General features: G+C 40.1%; 1 pseudogene; it reads left to right on the top strand.

Moving 5' to 3' along the window:
• Positions 1-2,588: 2,588 nt before the first annotated feature.
• LOC114047243 lies at positions 2,589-3,765 on the top strand (annotated as a pseudogene).
• Positions 3,766-5,461: the final 1,696 nt, after the last annotated feature.

Here is a 5,461-nt window from a genome sequence, read left to right as displayed (position 1 = left end):
CCAACTGAACAAGCTTCCCTCTCAACTCTCCTTTAGCACTTTGGGTCTTTCTGATGCACCTGTCATATAATAATGTACATTAAAGTTAATCATATGAGTTGCTTATTTCCTTACTAGGCTATAAGTTCCATAATAACAAGGAAGATATCTTAACTACATTTTGTGTTTTCCTAATCACCAGAAGAATGCTTTACATGGTGTAGGAGGCTAGTAAACATTGGCTGGTGTTATCTCCCTTTGAGTCAGAGTTTCCAGGAATAGGACAAAAGAGATTCTTCCTATCTTATATAATAAGAGGTTGAGGATCCCTGGGGGAGAGGGGAGAATCATGCCTATCTGCATGTCATTAGCCAGAAGAAAGTGAAGGTGAGATGGGGAACTGGCCTGAGCTGGTCAGGTTATAAGGAAGGAAGGCAGAGTTGCAGATAAAAAATAAATTTTTTTTCACCAGAACAGTGATTTCATCAGGGCAAGGTGGTTCAAATAAGGAACTTCCTCTATTGATCCAGATAAGAATTATGATTATAATGATAATGGTGATGATGATGATGATGATGATGAAAATGTAAAATGTTTTAAGATTTGCAAAGAACTTTACAAATATTACCTCATTTTTGTCCTCACAAAAACCTTGGGAGGCAGATATCATTATTTTCCCCCATTTTACAGATGAAGAAATTGAGGATAAAAGAGATTAAGTGGCTTGCCTGGGGTCACACAGCTAAGTATCTGAGGCTGGATCTGAACTCGGATCATCTCAACTTCAAGTCCAGCATTCCATCCACTGTGTTTCCTAGCATATTGGCACTTTCTGTACAATTATAGTTTTAAAGAGTTTCCTGGGGATACTGAGACTTTCAATGACTTACCTAGAGTCACATAGCCTATATTTGTCAGAGCTGGGACACGAACTCTGAGGCAAAATAACTACCACACAATGCAGCCTCTAGAGAGATATTGACTCTATGACCTATAAGAAAAGAAAGAAATAGACTATGCTGTTTGAGGTCATCTTGTCTGTGAATCTGCCTCTAAACTCCCATAGTATTTAGGCAGAAAATGCTATATGCGAAGTCAAAGAAATTACTCCTAAGAGGACCTGGGGACAGAGCTCTCACACCTTCTTCCTTTTCCTATGCCTTTGACTGAGGTGTACTTTTTATCAGGTTGACATTCAAAATTGAAGCGCTTGGTGCTATTGTCAATTTATTGTGGGTTTGAGTTTCAAAAGTCTTGCCTGAAGCCTACTGGTAAATATATGAGAATCCAAATGATGGTGAACTCATTCCAGGGCTTATTGGTTTTATCAACATTCTAATTAAAATGTGAACTGGACAGGTGTATTTGGAAAATGCTAACTTGAATTCCATTGATCCTATTTTGCTCACACAGAAAACAATTTGCCACAGAAAACAATTCCAGTATGGGTGTTTTGTTTGGCAAGATTTCAGGTCTTCAAACAGAAAACCAGTTCAGTTAGCACTTTTATTCAATAGCCATAGGCCAGTGGAGGGAACTCCCTGAAAGTGACCCTAGGGTCAAAGTATACTTTACATCAGCATCCACTCAAAACCACATCTCATAATCCTTCCCAGCGTCTCTTTTAATGGATCAAACAGATGTTTAATAAGAAGAAAAAAGGAATGTAGTTGAATAGCACAACAAAATAAATGACGAGGAAGACTTACCCATAGACACAAGGGGTGCACACAGATTTCTATAACACTGAGGAGGGGAACACTTATAGCCTGGGAACGTATGAGGGAAAGGGATTGACATGTGTCAAAGGAACCCATGTGGGAGAGGACCCATGTGTAAGGCACATGTAAGTAGCCAGGACAAGTCAGAACTTCAAGTGTGCATCCAAGCCTCTCTCCATCTCACTACTAAACTGAGGCTGCATGCTACTCTCCTACTGACTAGTCAAGTGACATCATTGGCTACCACCTGTTACTCTCTGTAGGCCCTCGGCTACCACCTGCAGGACTGGCCAGATCAGAAGCATTATAACAGCCCTGAGCTACCTTATGGCCTCTTCCTCTCTTTTAATTTTTGGCTGTTTCTCCCTTTTTGAGATGCATATCCAAAAGTCAGACAGAAAGTCCTTATATATTTCTCTGTCTTGTAAACTCCTTGGCTTCTGGTTCTTAAGTTACTCCCAGGTCCCAATCCACTATCTGATTTGAGTTTAGAAAATTCCTTTCAATTCTCATAATTACAATGCAAATTTATGCAAATTTAACTTCTGAAGCCAGACCTCTTGGGACTGGTAGAGCTGGTAACCTTTTGCTTACATCCCTGCCAACGACAACTACTACTGTTACTACTATTACTACTACTACCACTGCCACTACCAACAACAACAATAATAATAATAATAATATGCACTTATTTGAAGCCTAAGTTTCGCAAAACACTTTGCATAAGTTATTCCATACGATTCTTTAGGCCACCGTCTGAAATAAGTGCTATTTTGATCCCGATTTTATTTAAGAACAAAATAAGTGACTTGCTTAAGCCCTACAGCAGACCTGTACAACTTGTAAACTTCTTGACTGCACATAAGTTAGACTAGAGACAGACTAAAGATGGTTGATTGCCGAGGGTCACGTGACAAACAGAAGCGAGTGCGCTGTGGCAACCCTACATTTTTCCTATGTTGTGCAGGCCTGCCCTAGAGTCACACAGCTAATAAATGTCTGAGACTAGATTGAAATTCAGGTGTTTTTTTTTCCCCTCAGATGGAACACTCTATCCTTTGTGCCACCTAGCTGCACAGGCTGTGTACAAAAATCCATTTTAATACGGACTCATTTGAGAGTGAAATCAGCAGAAGTGTGCGTGGGAGCGGACGTGGGGAGGAGCAGGGATTCATTTGGTTATTTTGAATATGACACTAATGAGAGCAAGGTACCACCCTGACTTTCCAGCCTTGTTCCATATGATTAGCCACCATATATTCTATACTACAGCCTATATTGTTTTGTTGTTTTTTTAAAAAATTATCTTAATACATGGCTTCTTCTGATAACATCCAGGAAAATACTTATTTTTCATTACTTTCCCATCTATCTTGATCATTCTTCAGAAATATTCTTAATATCTGATAACAAGTACTTCTCGGTAGGCCAAAAAGTTATATTTTCCCTGATGGTGGATGACCACTCCAGGATACCTTGTATCAAGTTCAACCCTCAATGGAAATTCAAAGTGTTTGAGGTCTTTCAAGTGAATCCTTGGAAATATTGTTAAAATGATGTACCTGTAGACCACTAGAGAACACACTGAAGGCCATGTCTAGTATAAAGTTGACTTTGTCTTCCGTATGAATGTAGATCAAGCCTTTGAAAATGACTTTGGTATGGAAACCCTAGGTGAATCTGCAGCTCAACTCTATTCATGGCTATACAATACAGGTCCTGATGACTTTACCTATGAGAGATAATCTGAATGAGCTGTGCCTATTCCTTTTGGCACTGGAGATTTCTATTACCAATCAGCCATCTTTGGTGGCACACCCCTCAAGGTTTGAACTTCACCCAGGAATGTTTCAAAGGAATTATCCATGACAAAGATATTGGCATTAATGCTGGGAGGCACTAGGAAAGCCACCTAAACAAATATTTCCTTTTCAACAAACCCACTAAAATCTTATCCGCTAAACACTACTAGCATTACAAGAAAAGACTGTCTATAAATATTGAACTTGTCAAACTTTCTTGGCAGTCTAAAGAGTACAATGAAAGTGTCAATAGAGTTCCTTGATTTTTTTTAATCTGTATTGTAAAATGTATTGGGCTAGATATTTCCTCAATATGCAGCTCTTAAAAATAATTTAAACTTTAATCCTCCCCCAAAATAAAATTGTTTTTGCTAACGTGTATTATTGGTTGTTTTTTTTTTAACTTTCTATAATTTTAGATCTTCTGACTTCAGTGATGGTATATAGTATATCTGTAACAGTGACCACTCTAGCTTTCACTGCCTGGTGGCCAGGTATGTTACATTTCACCCTTCCCCCAGGGTTCTCCAGTACCTTTAAGTGGGTTAAGGATATCTAGTGTCTGTCATTAGCTCAAGCCCCCACCAACTGAGTTTCTCCCAGGATCCTGTCTCCAAGGTTGTCATGGCTCAAGATCCTGGGTCCAGAGATTCTACTGCCTGTGCTTAGAACTGAAAAGGATAAATGAAACAGACCGGAACCTCAGAACCAATTTTGGGAGCCACAGGGCTGATACGGGTTGGAGTTAGGGAAATGGACCTTACCCAAACAGCCGGATTAGTTCATGGTCCTTATGCTCTGTGTGAACAGATTTTTACTGCCTGGATGACAGTAGGAAAAGAGAGACATTGTACCTCAGTCAGGTAGATTTAAAGACACAGATATTTCCAGCTATAAAGCCAACAGAAAGAGTCTGCTCCCATTCACATGTAGGGAAACTAACACAGGTCCCTGCCTTCTTCCACATGCATGCCTCCATCTTAAGTGATCTGGGCATGCTCAAAGTCTGGCTACATATCTTTTGTGGGTAAACGAGGAAATATTAATAAAAGAGATTAAAGGAAACTGAGCCATAAATAATTTTCTCAAATAAAGTACTCATGGTCGTATGGGGCCATTTGAGGACTGGGCTCATTTCTGATCAGAGAGTGTCAGTGTGACCCTTATGTGAAAGGTATGCAGAGCACCAAGAAACACCACTGCTCTGTGGTGGCCAGTTTTAAAAGAGCGCCACAGAGGAGTTCATTGCAATGACTATGCTATTAGGCTGGGTCAGGGGTGGGAAACTTGCGGCCTCAAGGCCACATGTAGCCCCAAGGCCACAAGATCACAAATTTGGAGATGGAATGAACCTCAGAGGCCATCTACTACCACTACCTGGTCTTCTATAGTTGAGGAACTGAGGCCCAGAGAGGTTAGATGATTTCTAAAGGTAACACAGCTTAAAAAAAAAAAAAGCAGACCTGGGACTTGAACTCAGGTCTTTTGAGTTTAAACCCAATTCTCTTTCTACTATGCTATTTCTTTCCATCTAGTAGTCTATGTTACTGAAGAGGAAATCTATAAATGGGTGACTAGGTGGTATAGTGGATAAAGTGCCCAGTTTGGAGTTAGAAAGACTTATTTTCTTGAGTTCAGATCTGGCCCCAGACACTTACTAGCTGTGTGTGGGCAAGTCACTTACCCCTATTTGCCTCAGTTTTTCTCATTTGCAAGATGAGTTGGGGAAGGAAATGGCAAACCACTCCAGCATCTTTGCCAAGAAAACCCCAAAGAGGATCATGAAGAGTCAGACATGACTGAAAAACGACCCAACAACAACAGATCTGTAAATATTAGTTCTGGTACTAGGGACAAATTTAGGTGGGGATGAAGAGCATGGAGTAGAGCTAAAAAAGGACCACTCTTGTGCACAGTCAGTCATCAAGTATTTATTAAGCACTTACTATGATAAGCTCT

Source organism: Vombatus ursinus, unplaced genomic scaffold (genome assembly GCF_900497805.2).
Source record: "Vombatus ursinus unplaced genomic scaffold, bare-nosed wombat genome assembly UNPS02014786.1, whole genome shotgun sequence".
Taxonomy (NCBI): Eukaryota; Metazoa; Chordata; class Mammalia; order Diprotodontia; family Vombatidae; genus Vombatus; species Vombatus ursinus.
Note: the sequence above shows the minus strand (reverse complement) of the source record. Positions and strands in the feature narration are given on the sequence as shown.